Here is a 17,007-nt window from a genome sequence, read left to right on the forward strand (position 1 = left end):
ACGCACGGTGCATAGATGACACCTCAGGTGAGATAATAAGGTTTTAAGGTGGGAGATTTACATCTTGGTTTCGCTGTATTGAAAGATTCCAATAGTTAGACAGACGCACAGGCAAACAGACGCGCACATTCATACGTTTAAATCAATGCAAAGACATACAGACGCACACGTTATTAATCATACTCGTGGGTCCACGGCAGCACACACCACATGTATGTATGTCAGTCAATCACACACGCACACACAGCTATACACGCATACACAAACACACCTACACACACGGTTGTATATTCCTCGGACACAATGCGACACATACAGAGATCATATCACCACTGCCACCATAGAGGAGCATATGCACTCAGGTACGCCCACGCTCACACAGGCACACTCACACCTTCGCGGACCCACAGACACATACGCGCCTTATCACACGACCACCACAGGATATACAACTCCAAATGTACATTAACATCCATAATCTCAGATGTCAGCAGGCAAGTACACTATATTATATATATATATATATATATATATATATATATATATATATATATATAGCCGGAGTAAACACATAAATGTGAAACAAGGTGGAAAAAAGAGTACTCAAATACCAGTGGTAGAGTAATATGCTTATTTAAAGCAGCAGAAAATTCAACAAAATCTGTTACTCTGAGTTTCACGTTCAGAGTAACAGGTTTTGTTGAATTTTCTGCTGCTTTAAATAAAGTATATATATATTCATAAATGCGTGTGTGTTGTTTGTGTATGTATCTAAGAATGCATGCATGCATATATGTATATCTTTAATTATTTATGCATGTATGTATGTATGTATGTATGTATGTATGTATGTATGTATGTATGTATGTGTGTATGTATGTATGTGTGTATGTATGTATGTATGTATGTATGTATGTATGTGTGTGTATGTATGTATGTATGTATGTATGTATGTATGTATGTATGTATGTATGTATGTATGCATGTGTGTATGTGTGTATTATATGTGTATGTATGTGTGTATGTTGTGTTGTATGTATGTATGTATTGTGTATGTATGTATGCAGTGTGTATGTGTGTATTAGGTGTGTATGTATGTGTGTATGTATGTGTGTATGTATGTATGTGTGTATGTATGTATGTATTTATGTGTTGTGTATGTATTTATGTATGTGTGTATGTAGTATGTATGTGTGTAGTATGTATGTGTGTGTGTATGTGTGTACGTATGTATGTATGTGTGTATGTATGTATGTGGTGTGTGGTCTGTGTATGTATGTATGTATGTGTGTATGTATGTATGTATGTATGTATGTATGTATGTGTGTGTGTATGTATGTATGTGTGTATGTATGTATGTATGTGTGTATGTATGTATGTGTGTGTGTACGTACGTATGTATGTATGTATGTATGTATGTATGCATTTACGTACATATGTATGTATGTATGTATGTGTGCGTGTATGTGTGTACGTATGTATGTATGTGTGTATGTATGTATGTATGTAGGTAGGTAAGTAAGTAGTTAGGTAGGGTAGCAGTGTGTTAGTGATGGTACTTTTGAGGATACATACCATAAAAGGATTCGTATTATAAAAGCTGATTTTCAATAATTACAAACGGTGAAACAAATTCTTCCCTCTGCATTTATTGGCGCTCAAATATGGCGATTGGAAGCGACACGTTAAATGCACCGCTATATATACTACGACGATATTAACTTCATTTTCAGACACCACCACCACCACCACCACCACCACCACTGCTACTACTACTACTACTACTACTACTACAGGAGAAGTAGGAATAGTGTGGTACGAGGAGTGTTATTTTGTCGTTTTTAATAATCCAGTAACACAATATCAATGTTCAAATATGAGATTCTTCGTCATATTTGATTATATTATCTTTTTTTTATATATTTCATTTCATTTGATTAATTATTACTTTTCTGGGTTTTTTTTTTGTTTTTGTTGATGTTTTATTCAATTGTCTTTTGCCCCGCTTTGTTTTCTTTCGCCCGCTTTCCTTCCTCGTCTCTTTCTTTCTTTCTTTTGTTTATATTCCTTCACCCAAGCCATTTCCATCACACAAACCATTTCCTCTCTTTTAATAGACTTATTTTCCTTTATTGCCAAGAAAAAACACAATATGTTTTTCATGTGTTTTATTAGTTTATGAATTAGCTCTTGTTGTTGCTATTGTTGTTGTTTGTGGTGGTTGTGTTCCTCTTCCTTTTCTTCCGCTCTTCTCTTTCTTTCTTCTCCTCCTTTCCTTTCTCCTTCTACTCCCCTTCTTTTTCTTCTTCATCTTCTTCTCCTCCTCCTTCTTCTCCTCCACCTCCTCCTCCTCCTCCTCCTTCTTCTTCTTCTTCTTCATCATCATCATCTTTTGCTTCTTCTTCCGCCTGTACTTCCTTCTGCTCCTCCTCCTTTCTTCTTCTTTCTCCTCCTCTTCTTTTCTTATTCCTATTCTCCATCCTTCGTCAGCTCCCTCTCTTCCTCCTCTTGTTCCTCCTTTGTCCCTCTTCTGCCTCTTTCTCCCCGCTTCTTCTTTCTCTCTTTCTCTCTTCTTCTTTTCCTTCTCCCTCCTCTTCTTCTTCATCATCATCATCATCTTCTTCTTCTTCTTCCTCTTCCTCTTCCTCCCCTTCTTCTTCTTCATCATCATCGTCATCTTCTTCTTCACCGCCTCTTCTTCTTCTTCTTCTTCTTCTTCTTCATCTTCTCCTTCTTATTCTTCTTATTCTTCTTCTTCTTCTTCTTCTTCTTCTTCTTCTTCTTCTTCTTCTCCGTCATCTTTGCCCACCCCTCCCCCGCCCTCTCTTTACGAGTCTCCATCGGGGGAAATGTGATATTTATGTCAGATATCTTCTCAAATTGTCGCCCAAAAGTCTCTGATCTCATGAATCTGTCTTTTACTGAAATTTACAAATAAGCACCACCGAATTGGAACACGGTGCAGCAACAATAGCTGGATCCTCTCTCCTATTCCAATTCTCTTTTTTTTCTTTTTTTTTCTTTTCTTTTTTGGTAAGTACCACCATTTTGGCAACAATGTGGTTCTCTTGTGGTTCTTGCTGTTACCTCATGAGGATATTGTTTCTCGTGGAAGTTGCTGCTATTGATGCTGTTGTTGTGGTTGTTGTTGTTGATGATGATGATGATGTTGATGTTGATGTTGATGATGATGATGATGATGATGATGATGATGATGATGACGAAGAGGAGGAGGGAGGAGGGAGAAGGGAGAAGGGAGAATGGAGGAGGAGAATGGAGGGGAGGAGGGAGGAGGGAGGAGGGAGAAGAGAGGAGGAGGGGAGGTTGACGATGATGCTCATGATGACGATGACGATGATTATTATCTTGATAATGATGATGATGATGTCATTCCTGATAGAAACTGTTCTGTTTGTTGTTATCGTTGTTGTTATTGTTGTTCTTGTTGTTGCTGTTGACAATGTACCGAAAGTGAAAGTGAGATTATTCGATATCATCAAGACAAATTCATTCTCCCCACAACAGGAGAGAAAGATTAGAGCAGAACGATGAGGTTGATGATGATGATGATGATGATGATGATTGTGGTGATGCTGATGATGATGACGATGATGATGATGATGATGATGATGACGATTATGATGGTGATGGTGGCGATGGTAGTGGTGATGATGATGATAATGGTGATGATGATAAAGAACAACAACAAGAAAAAGAAGATGACGACGACGACAACGACGATGATGATGATGGTGGCGATGGTAGTGGTGATGACAATGCTGATGATGATGATGATGATGATGACGATGATGCTTGTGGTGATGATGCCGATGCCGATAATGAAAAGCAAGATAACGCTAGCTTTTTGACTTGTCTCGTTGAAATCTCATTTACTCTCGATCTAGATTGATTGATCGATCATTTCAGTCGTTTATAAAGTCGAAACGAAAGGAAGTACTTTGTTTTCATAAACAACCACGAATTTATCAGGTTGTTTATTGGATCGAGTTCGCATTTCCCTCTCTCTCTCTCTCCTGGCGGTTGATACAATTTATTGCAAGTGTTATATGTTAAAGAGCCCATAGTCTGTTGCTCCACCAATAGAAATGACTAAACGTAGAGGGGACAAACAAGGACAGACAAAGGGATTAAGTTGATTACATCGACCCCAGTGACGCGACCCCGAAAGGATGAAAGGCAAAGTCGACCTCGGCGGAATTTGAACTCAGAACGTAACGGCAGACGAAATATCTATTTCTATTAATTTGCTACCCAGAAGGGGCTAAACACAGAGAGGACAAACAAGGACAGACAAACGGATTAAGTCGATTATATCGACCCCAGTGCGTAACTGGTACTTATTTAACCGACCCCGAAAGGATGAAAGGCAAAGTCGACCTCGGCGGAATTTGAACACAGAACGTAGCAGCAGACGAAATACCGCTAAGCATTTCGCCCGGCGTGCTAACGGTTCTGCCAGCTCGCCGCCTGACAGATAAATTTCCCTTAAACTACAAACGATTTTAGAAAGAAAAGGACATACAGGCCAACGTGTTTCTGGGTCCCGTGCGCATAAGAATTTTGATGGGATGGTCGTAGCCGGAAAAAACATATTGAACATAGGTTTAATCATTTAGGACTGACATCAGCCCACAACCAAAGAGTTTCCACGCATTGACAATCCGACCAATGTATATGTCCATATATATTATCCATTGGATTCTTCCGCTTTGAAGACCCTGGATGTAGATCAATGGTTCTCAACTGGGGTTCATTTGGCTCCTGAGGGTACATATAAGATTTTTGAGGGTCCACGCAGCATGGTAGTAAATTGGGGACACGCAATATTTTAAGGGCCCCTGAAAAAAATTTTGCTTTAGATGTATGTATTGGTATGTATAGCAAGAAACAGCTAGAATTCTTTCTCTAACATTTTACATAGTTGAACCTTCACAAGTTAATGTGTTCAAAACGAAATAGGAATTTTGAAATCAGTTTCTATAAAACTAGTTTTTAGACATCGAATGGTTATGGAGTCCACCAGAATAAAATAGTAATCAAAGGGACCTATAGATAAAAAAAGATTGTTGAAAATTCCTGGTTTCGGTTGAAATTTGGTCGTTATTTCCAACAGGGACCATGTTTACGCTCCTTCATTTTGTGAGTTATAGCAGTAACAGCCGTTCTTGGTAATAACGTTGTTATTGTTTAGTCCCAGATCAGACCTGATTAAACAAATCTATGGCCAACGTTATTTCCATCGATGACCATCCCTAACCAACATGCTCTTATCGTAGACAGCAGAAGATGATTTGGTTGATACATATTCAGATTTTTGAAATTGTCTAAAGAATATTTACTTAAATTTCTTAATATAGAATCTGGATGTCAAATGGTAGTAGACATTAAAACCTCTGGAACACTAATAGTCTATTTTACCCTACCTCTCTAACCTCAACATACTAGCTTTTTGCTATACTGCATTCAAATATATCTGGGCTGAGTTCCTCAGAATAGGAATAGGTTTATTCGTTTTGACATTTGTTCTACCCCTTCCGATATCTATAAATAGAAAAGTTCTTTGTCTCCATCCAACCCAAAATAAAATCCCCCTCCCCAATGACAGATCTAAATAACAAAGGGAAAAAATCTACAGTCAGAGAGTAAATTTACTACTATCATGTTCTTAAGAATGAAATCAACCTCTCTGTCTGCATATCTACCTTCTTTATAATGTGGGCAAACGAAATAGAGATAAAAATGTTCATTGTCCGTTTGATTGGAAAATTTATATAGTGGGCAGCTAGATAACTATATATATATTAATTATATATAATCACTTGTCTCAGTCATTGGATTGTGGTTTTGCTGGGGCTCCATCTTGAAGGGTTTAGCTGGACTAATCTTTCCAAGTACTTAATTAACCTTGGTACTTATTCTGACGTTCCCTTCCACCGATCCAGTGAGTTAGTGTCGTAAAGAAATCAACACTGGTTGCCAGATAACACAATCACGCACATGCATAGGACGGGCTGCTTATGGTGTTTGCCTTACACATTCACTCACAAGGCATGGTTAACTTGGTACCATAGTGAAAAACGTTTGTCCTTCAGCAGGATGGAATCGGAAACAATGTGTCTGTGAATCGGTCTCCTTACCACACTGTCCCGGATACTTAAAAATGTTATCATCGGTCCCTAAACGATGCAAGACGAAGCTGATGTCGACGGAACTTGTTCTTGGAGGCCGACGAACTAAAATGATTATCGCAGGACATTCTGTTCGTTGTACTGGTGACGGTATTAATTCTTTGCCATAAAAGGATTAGTAATCGCTTTGACCAATCGGCCACCAGTACAACACGACTTCTGTCAGAATAAAGCAATGTACACATCTTTTTTTTCTCTTCTTAAAAAGAAAAAAATGCTCAGTGTATGTGAGAAAAAGCCAAACGCTTAACTGAATGAAACATTAAACTAATTGGTTTGCAAGGAATCGTTTGATATGTGAAAGTAAAATAAAGGAAAAAGGAAAAAAAAATGTGAGCCGAAGACATTGCGAAAATAGTCATTATCTTAAGTAACGTAATAGTAATTACGAAGTAGTAGTAGTAGTAATAATGAGACTGATGGTGATACTACAACTACAACTAGTAGTAGTGGTAGTAATAATACTACTACTACTAATAATAATAATAATAATAATAATAATAATAATAATAATAATCCATGAAAAACATAGAAAGACTTAAAAACTGGACGTGTATTTAGTGTATTTAGCTCGTCTAAAATGGTAAACGTTAGAAATAATTGCAGTGATACGTTGACGAATTTAATTTGTAAAGAATGAAGGTGGGAAAAAGTAAAGGAGATAATGTGTGTGTGTGTGTATGCGTGTATGTTCGGGTGTGTTCATGTGTGTGTTCATGTGTGTGTGTGTATGAAATCTGGGAGTGATTGTCGAAAAGTGCATTAGATTTTTTTTGATTTTTGGTAATCACTAAAAGTAAAGCAATCAAGCGTAACTAGTAATTAAAGGAATTTCAGGAGTTTAAGTGCCATAGCTAATGCTAAACACAGAATTGAATTCGAAAGTAATAATAATCGAAGGCTAAAACCAAATGAGGGGCTATTTTCATATCAGGCTGGGAAAGGAGAAGAAATGCTAAATTACTAGCAGCAGGAATCTGCAGTAAAGAATTACATTATCTCGATAGGAGAAGGCGTGGCTGTGTGGTAAGAAGTTTGCTTCTAAATCATGTGGTTCCATGTTCAGTTCTACTGAGTGCCACCTTGGGGGAAGTTTCTTCTATAACCTCGAGCTGATGAAAGCATTGTGAGCGGATTTGATAAGCGGAAACTGAAAGAAGCCTCTCGTATATAGAGATATATATGTGTGTGTGCGTCTATGCGCCTGTTTGTCCCCCCACCGTCGCTTGACAACCGGTGTTTGTGTGTTTATGTTCTTGTAACTTAGTAGCTCGGTAACAGAGCAATTTTTAAAATTAGTCAATGGCGTGGGGGTGGGGGGCGATTTGTTCGTCTAAAACCCTTCAATGCGGTGCCCCAACATGGCCGCAGTCAGATGACTGAAACAAGGAAACGAAAAGATTGAAAGGGAGGAAATATTTGAAGAAATATTGGGTTGGTGCATAATTATTGCGGCTTTTTTTTTTGTTTTCAACAAATTTTATTCAAGAAAAAAACAATAACAATATTTAATAAACACATCTTTAAATGACGGTCTGACTGTCTGCCAAGCAAATGGGAAATAGTAATTGAAGTAGATGGTGAATATGCTCCGGAATAATCATTTAAAGATGTTTTTGTTACATATTATCGTTTTTGTTGAATATTACTCCCTTTTACTCTTTACTCTTTTACTTGTTTCAGTCATTTGACTGCGGCCATGCTGGAGCACCGCCTTTTAGTCGAGCAAATTGACTCCGGGACTTATTCTTTGTAAGCCCAGTACTTATTCTATCGGTTTCTTTTGCTGAACCGCTAAGTGACGGGGACGTAAACACAACAGCATCGGTTGTCAAGCAATGCTAGGGGGACAAACACAGACACACAAACACATACACACACACACACACACACACACACACACACACACACATATATATATAATATATATATATATACATATATACGACAGGCTTCTTTCAGTTTCCGTCTACCAAATCCACTCATAAGGATTTGGTCGGCCTGAGGCTTTAGTAGAAGACACTTGCCCAAGATGCCACGCAGTGGGACTGAACCCGGAACCATGTGGCTGGTTAGCAAGCCACTTACCATACAGCCACTCCTGAATATTATTGAAAAAAAAAAACAAGTCGCAATAATTATGCACCAACTAGAAATAAGGTGGGTGCGGGGAAACAAGATGGTTGTGAATCTAAAGCAAAAGCTAGCCAGAGTCCAAACAAACGCCGTCCAGAGTAACAAAGGAATTCTTTAAAAGGTTAGATTCTAGTTTGACGTCCCAAACAGTCCAATACACAAGGAAAGCAAATACGTTGCATTATGAGAATTAAACGGATTCTTCTAATCGGGTCAAAAGTGTTTCCATTGGAAATTAATCACGGCTGCCACAAGCTGAAGTGTATCAGGTTTCTTATAATCTTAGGAATGTCACGTCAGCTTCATGCTTTCGAGAAGGAATCGGGGCTGCCGGGGCGGCGGCGGCGGCGGCAGAGGCGGCCAATTGGAAATCGTTTCGCTCTAATATCCTCTTATGTGCTCCCCTCTCTCTCTTTCTCACCCTTCAGTATCTCCTGCATCCCCTCCTCTCTCTGTTCATCTTCCCTCCGTCTTGCTTCTCCCGCTCTCTCCTTCCTCTCTCTCTCTCTCTCTATTCAATTTCCCTCTTTCTTCAAACTCCCTCTCTTCCCTTCCACCTCCCTTACTCTCCCTTATCCTCCCTCTCTTTCCCTCAGCTTCCTACTCCCTCTCTCCCGCTTCTCTCTCTTCCTCCTCCCTCTCGCACCCTTTCACTTTCTCTACGATTCAGCCAATTTGAGTTTGCAAGCAGGATCGTGGTTAGCCAATCATATCGCGTCCCTTCCTCCAGAAACAGGAAACGGTCAAACGAAGATCGAGCAAGATTCTCTCATAGAAACACTAATAATTTATTGGAACCCTCTAAGAACGAAGTGAGGCGCCGTACGGCATGGAATAGACACCATTAAGGCAGTGGACATCTTAATAGTGATCCTTGGAGGCCAGAAACTGCAGTTGGCGGTATCGGAGGGAAGGCTTGGATTCTTCTACTGTGGAAACGTTAATCATCTCCAATCTTTCTAATCTCAACAAATGCCGGATGAAAGAAGTTCTCAATACTGCTAGCACCACAACATCGACACCACCATCAGCAGCAGCCACCCCAAATACAATAGATGCAATTAATTCTAATACTTTTGGATATTCTGCGTGAATTTGTATAGTAATTAGTCATTTTCTCTGCTGCCAAATTGCCAACTCGAACCCACAGTCTTTACATTTGTTCACTGCACTGCAACAACTCATACTACTCAGTTTTATTGACATTTTATTTATCTATACTATTTCACCTATCTATATGGTAAAAAAAAAACGTCTTGTTCCGCTTGTATCCACTTCAACAACACCTAGAAATATATTCCTCCCACCATCTCAGAAACGCTAAAGCATGACTTTTAACAAATTTACGTTTATCTCACCACTTGGTAAAAAAAAGTATCACATACTTAATTCGCACGTGTTACCAACGCACAAGCACAAACAACATAGCAATCAATATGGAACGACAGCTCCGAAACTGTGAAAATAATTGTCATATGTGTGAAAGCAATTCGTGATAATGCCAAATAATTATCAAGAATGGAGGCGGGATCAGCCCATACAAGGAAGACATTTTATCAAATTCCAGATGTTTAAGACAACACTGGGAAGTTCAGTTAGACATTAGACACAACAACAACAATAAAATAATATTGGAACTAAGGTTAAATGCTGATAACTGTTTTATCTCATTGCGATAGTTACACTACATTATTTCACAAAAAAAATGGCGTGTGACGATGATAAAATTATAATTCGATTACTCATTCTGAGATATTGATTGGAATTATATAAGTGTATTTTTCTCCAAATATTTGGAGATAGAAGCAAGGTACTGAAATATTTTCTGATATTAATTTATGGCAACGGAGAGAAAGAAAGCGAGAGAGACAGAGAGGGGGGCAGAGGGAAATAGAGAGAAACGGACAGATATAGATAGATAGATAGATAGATAGATATATAGATAGATAGATAGATAGATAGAGAGAGAGAGAGAGAGAGAGAGAGAGAGAGCCAGACAGACAGACAGACAGACAGACAGAGACAGACAGAGACAGACAGAGGGAGAGAGATTATATCGATGACAATATAATATATTAATATATATTGATGACGATGAAGATGGCCAAGTGTTGGCGAAAGTGTAAAACAATTTCAGAGTAGAATATTAAGAAAATACGTTTCTGGATTTACGCTATTCTGAGAAGCCAGCTCTTAGTTATTTCATGCCTCATAACTTGTTTCTATATATACCGATAATATTTGGTGGTCTTTCGATACATGGTTGTCAAAGACAAATCAATGTTGTTGAAGTTGCTCTTGTTAGTATTGGTTTCGAGGCGAATCCCGATGAAGCAGACCAACTTTGACCGACCGTATTTTTAGACTGAATCTGCATCGACAATATTAATGTGTTCTTCTCTTCAATAAGACGGTATGGTGGAACTGAACAAAGATTTGGTTACCGTTTTTAGCATGTCAGTCCATGCATATATACTGCCGAAGAAATCCTCTCCACCACCACCACCACCACCATCATCATCCTCATCATCATCATCATCAATACCTTCATCGTTATACAAGTTTCACTCGAAATAGAAAATAAGGGTGAATAGGGAAGCTTTAACTTCCAGCAAATCGACTGAAAGGTGGACGAGAGTGACGCACACGGCCCAAGTGAAGATGTCTCATAGCTTGAATTCCGTTTAGAATTTGTTGAATATTCATTGTCACAGAACAATAATAAAACGCAAACTAAATTCTGAAACAGAAAAGTGAAAACGAATGATAAAAGGATGAAGCAGAATGGTGATTCTGGTTCCACAACCGTCTTTGATGGTGTTTATAGAAATAGTAATTCCTCTTGCTTATGGCTGCAGTCTGAATCAGTGTCATGTGAAAAGGAAGATGCAGAAAGTAGAGCCAACCTCTAAATTGGTTGAAACGAGAGAAAATAGGAAAGTAGTAGTAAAGGTTATTGAATGACTGAATAATATATAGCTTTCAATGAAATTTGCATAGAATTAATATTATAAACCCTCCAGCTACAGTTGTAGTGTTCAGACGCTCTTAATGTTCAAGTACTTTTAAGAAGTCAGTTTGTTGCTAATATGAAATTTTCCTGAATCTTAAAGAAATGGCTCCAGAATGGGAAAGATCAAAAATAGTTTCAAATTTTGACACGAAGCCATCAATTCTGAGGGCGGGGGAAAGTCGATTATCTCGACCCCAGTGTTCAAAGGGTACTTATTTTATCGACATCGAAGAGATGAAAGGCAAAGTCGATCTCGGTAGAAATTGAACTCAGAACGTAAAAACGGACGAAATCTGACTAAGCATTTTGCCCGGCGGCTAACGATTCTGCCAGCTCACCACCTAGGACGGATAAATAATGAATAAAATGAAACATGACGTATTGAATTAGAGGAAAAAAAACTCTTGGAATGTGTTCTGTGTCTTCGTTGGTGCCTGATTTGATTCGCCTTTTGCTGTCCGAGCAAGTAATTAAATTGAAATATTGAAGCCAGGGAATTGAGCAGAAATGACATTTTTCATATTTTGTAAGTTTGTGTATCAATGATGGGCAAGGCTGATGCTGCGTAGATAAAGAGTGCTCGCTGTCATGTATGGCTGTATTAACAAATGTTTCTAAATGAGAACTTCCTTGTAAGGAAATGACGTCATTGAACTCATGAAGAACGTTGCGTCACTGGAGTATAATGTTTGCTTCCACTTCACGTAGTTTCTCACTGCTTTTGCAGATTCCCTTGACTTTCTGTCGCCATTCACTCTCATTATTATGAATTTGAATTGGAAGCTTGCATCATAGTGAATACGGCGGTACATATTCTAAAATTGGAACGTTACAGAGAAGATTAGCATGGCCCCTGCGCAAGGACAGCAGCAAATCCGTGAAGCATTCCGTATTTTTCCCATAGGCGCAGGAGTGTTTTTTCATTTCTTCGTTATAATACTTTTTAATCAGTTATGTTGTTTTGATATCCTGTTTTTATAATGAACATCTGTTCATAATAATTATTGCTTCACCCGTCTCATCTTCTTTAAGATAATTTACTGGTCAATTTTCAGTGGCAGTAGAGCCACTTTTTTACGAAGGATTCTTTACATTTATGAGTCCCAGATGGAAATTTATACATCGTGTCAATCTATCGACCTAAGTGTTTGTCACTTCCTCCAAAAAGGGTGAAGTTGGACATATTTCTGCTAATTAAGGCACCATTGCCAAAACCAGAACATTAATTAAACAATACTCAGACTACATTAAGGATAAAGAAATGGACTTTTTATGCAGTTTCAAAATTACAGAAAGCGATTTCTGTGACTTGACTATGATCCATGAAAATAAAGCTCAGAAATACAGTTAGAAATGAACAATGCAGATTTTACGACCAAGCGATCTCAAATTAAGACCAGAAATTATAGGAACACAATCTCCAATACAATGCCAGAACCACCTTTTACAACTGTTTCCCAAACCGTTGTTCCCAATCACATCCAATTACACACAGGAAGATACATATTGCCTTACACTCATCCCATCGACTGTCATAGACGGAACTGTCCAAACAAGCTCCGACGTTAGTAACCACTATTCATGCATGTAAAATATACATTTACATACCTGTGCGTAATTATCTATGTATGTTTGTATATGTGCGCATCTATGTATTTGTAAACATGTGTATATGCATCTCAGAGTGTGTGCATATATGGTCTTGCACCTATGTATTCTTGTGTATATGTGTGTGTGTGTGTGTGTGTGTGTGTGTGTTCTTCTGTGTATCTGTAAATGTGTCCATACGTGCATATATACGTAAATGTTTGCGCGTTTAAAAGTCTGCTGTTAGTTTTAATTTGCTGAAGACAAATTAATTAGGAACCAAGCCAAACATCACAAACCATATTAATCCGAAACTTAGTGAGGTGATAATCCCCTGTGGGCTGCGATTGAATATCCGTCTAGTGGTGGAGGCTATGGATATCGCATGTTTAATATACAATGGGATGTTTTAAGGTAGATGAGCAAGCAGAATCGTAAGCACGTCGGGTAAAATGCATAGTGGCATTTTGTCCGTCTTTACGTTCTGAGTTCAAATTTTCTCGAGGTTGACTTTGCCTTTCATCCTCTCGGGATCGATAAAATAAGTACCAGTTTAGCACTGGGACCGATATAATTCACTTACCCCCCCCCCTAAAACTTGCTGGCTTTGTGCCAAAATTTGAAGCCTATATACATGGAGCCTATCAACATATAACAACCCTATATAAGGGGGTTTGTTATAAGTATCATTGAACACATTCACCCACACATGCACGGACGCGTAAACATAAGCATATACACCAACCATCACATGCTCACACATACACTCCCGCATAAGGCTGACACGGATGTATCAACGTAGTCGTTCAACCGAGTTAGATACAGTGGTCGAATTCCTCTCCTATTTCTCTCGTATGGCATTTAGCCCGGGTCAAACTTGAACGATCAGGCCTATGACAAAAAGCATTTGATCGAAGTGTATCATGTCTAGTTGGTGCTTCGTCGGTCTACATCTGTCCTCTCATCAGCGCTGGTTAGCTGATGCTGCTGCACCCGCGATCCATAACACTCCACTGATGACTTATCTTCAAGTAATACGAATCATTGACTTCATCATTCAATACGTCCTGTTTTGTTAGAATATGAGGAATGAAGTGGGGGGTATTTGTCTGTTAATTCGAGGTGACAGGGGTACGACAGGGGTACGACAGAGTCAAAGGCTAAATTCCTCGTTTCGTGAACAAACGTTGTCAACAACAGAAGTTAGAAGGCAGAGATGAATGCTCTGAAAGATGAGAGGAAAGCGAAAAGAAAAATAGGGTTAAGGAGAGGTTGGGTAAAGGTATAAAGAAAGAAATAGAGATAAGAAAAAGAATGAAAAATAAAAAGAAACAAACAAACATAAGTAAATGCAAGGCATGAAAGAGTTAAAACAGAGTCAACTGTACTTTTATGGTTGGTCGCTGATATTTTGACTCAGAAATAAGCTATATAATATAGCACAATAAAATATAATTTGCTAATAGACATATTTGATTTATATACAATTAGTTTTTTATGACCAATTTTTTATGATGTTTCATAAAAAATAAAAAGCTGAAATAGGTAATGCAATTTCTCACTTTTTTGAGTGACAACGCAGTGGAAAGTTGTGAAGAATTTTTTATTAGTTTAGTCGAGGGAAGAAGAAAAAGACGTTGGCTAAGACCTTTATCGCGGGTTCCAAGACTGGTTGCGGGGAGGAGAGTGTTCTCGAACAGTAAGCTCGGTTTGAATACTTGCCACCAGGGGTCTCAACTACCGGGCTAAGGACCAGCACTGAACCGAGGATTATTTGGAACTTGACCGCACAGAAAGAATAAATTTTTTAATTCTATTTCTATTTTATTCCCTACCGTAATCTACTGAGTATCTTTTATATAATACATGTAGAATATATACGTAACATATATGTGCACTATATATGTAATATATATTAGTATTATATAAAGAATAAATTACATATCATGCATTTTATTGTGTACTATTATGGGCATCTAGTATTTATACAATCTAGTATTGTATAAAACTGCTCTGTAATCCACAAAAGGACGACTGTTCAGAAGGACACCTATGTGTGTGTGCTTGTATGTCTGTGTGCATTTGTACGAGCGAGTGAACGTGCGCCACACTACATGTGTGTGTGGGCGTTTATACATCCATATATACTAAAGACTGTATCGTATACTTTGCTCGCTGATTTGGGTATCTGTTTATTTTTTTTATCTGATATTAATTAAGGATCTTCTAAAGTATGTAGCTGTACACCTTCATTTTGGCATTTATATATACGAAGACCGAGAAGAAATCTTGAGAGACTGTATCTTTTATCGAGATAAGTCTTGAAATCACATGAGGAGGAGACAATCTACAACGAAGGATACACCTAAACCAGATGATCAGTATCTCAACCTGGATGCTATTATATTATATATATATATAGTATATATATATATATAATATACATACATATATATATATATATATATACACACATATACATATATATACATATACATATATATGTGTATATATATATATATATATATATATATATATATATATATATACACACACATATATATATATGCTATACATAAAAGTACGTATAGACATGTACATGTATATAATGTTATAAAGGTATGTATATGTATGTGAAAAGAATGAGAACGGGTCGAATAAAGGTAAATATTTTTCATGTATCTGTTGTAAAACGGTATTTTGCCACTGTTGTATCTGTGTTTGACGACGGTTGTCGCTCTCACAGACATTGTTAGATTCAGAAGACGACGACGGAATTGTTCTATCTGGCACTGTGCCACCTCTTGTCGTACAGTGTTACAACCTTCACATGCTTGGATCGTTATAACGTCCTCTCAGTATCAGTATAATTACTATATCAGCTCAGACACGACTATAAGCAAAGTCTACACGCACTCTCGATCTTCTTGACCTTCTTCTCTCGACTGGCTACTGGTGTATTTATAATGGCTGGCTACTACCACTTTTACTGGGAAGGGTGTACAGTTTCACTATACAAACATATATATATAATATATATATTTAATATATATATATATATATATTACATTAAATAAGAAAATGCAAATATTCAGATGATTAACATTCTAGTATAAATATACATAGATGTATGTACTAACAGGCAAACTTACTCAGATTACATAGAATAAAGATTACAAGACTAAAGAGGGGAAAGATATAGTCTTATAAGTCCGACAGTTGTTTCTAGTGGCTCGAGGTTACTCCACAATGTTGGCGGATGTAGTTTATCAAAGATTTGCAGCTAGCGTTAAATATACCATCATGTTTAACCCATTCATGTACAGTTATATTCAACGCTGTTTAGTGAATTTGTACTTTATTCCAGGTCTAGACTATTCGCACATCAATCAACAATTGTACCGTTTGCTTTTCTATTCTGAGAGCAACCAGATCTTAGCGGCCATGACAGACGGTATACATAGCTGATGAAGTGAAAATGCATGTGTTCAAAGGTTCGGTAATGCCATTGATGGACTATTGATGTGTTTATACCCATATTGTCAAAAAGAAGAGTTTCTTCTCTCGAGACAATTTTTGCAGCGCGCTGTATTTGTATTTTCGAATGTACACAAATATATCAAATATAACTTCACATAACTATATTCCGTGTAGCATTGTTTATTGTGCATCTAACAAATCTAATATGTTTCACCTTACATTTATTGAAAGATATTTCGAAGTGTTTTTATGGAAGCAATGTTTGATTCTGCACACGTAAATACAATATCATGGACAGTTCATATGCGAAGGATGAAGCCATAAACTTATCATTATTAAACTACGTATCACAATGTTAACTTCTTATAAATCAATTATGTAGTTCTTACTATTTTGCTCAAATAAATTGGCGCACAAGATGCGGAACTCGGATTTCTGCTTGTAGTAGCGAGATTCACCACGTGGGTGGCGCGTTGCATATTTGGTTTTGTTGTTATCCTCTTTGACAGGTAAATGAAAGTTTACTAACATTCCTTTTATCTCTCTCACGAAATTTTTCATTTAGACAATTAAAAATTGTTT

General features: G+C 37.6%; 1 non-coding gene across 1 annotated transcript; it reads left to right on the top strand.

Annotated features, from left to right (window-relative positions):
* The first annotated feature begins 12,152 nt into the window (after window positions 1–12,152).
* On the top strand, window positions 12,153–12,255 carry LOC115232216. Its single transcript, XR_003883617.1, has one exon. It is a non-coding gene; the product is annotated as a U6 spliceosomal RNA (small nuclear RNA).
* The last annotated feature ends 4,752 nt before the right edge of the window (window positions 12,256–17,007 follow it).

The sequence above is a fragment of the Octopus sinensis genome, unplaced genomic scaffold (genome assembly GCF_006345805.1).
Source record: "Octopus sinensis unplaced genomic scaffold, ASM634580v1 Contig20038, whole genome shotgun sequence".
NCBI lineage: Eukaryota > Metazoa > Mollusca > Cephalopoda > Octopoda > Octopodidae > Octopus > Octopus sinensis.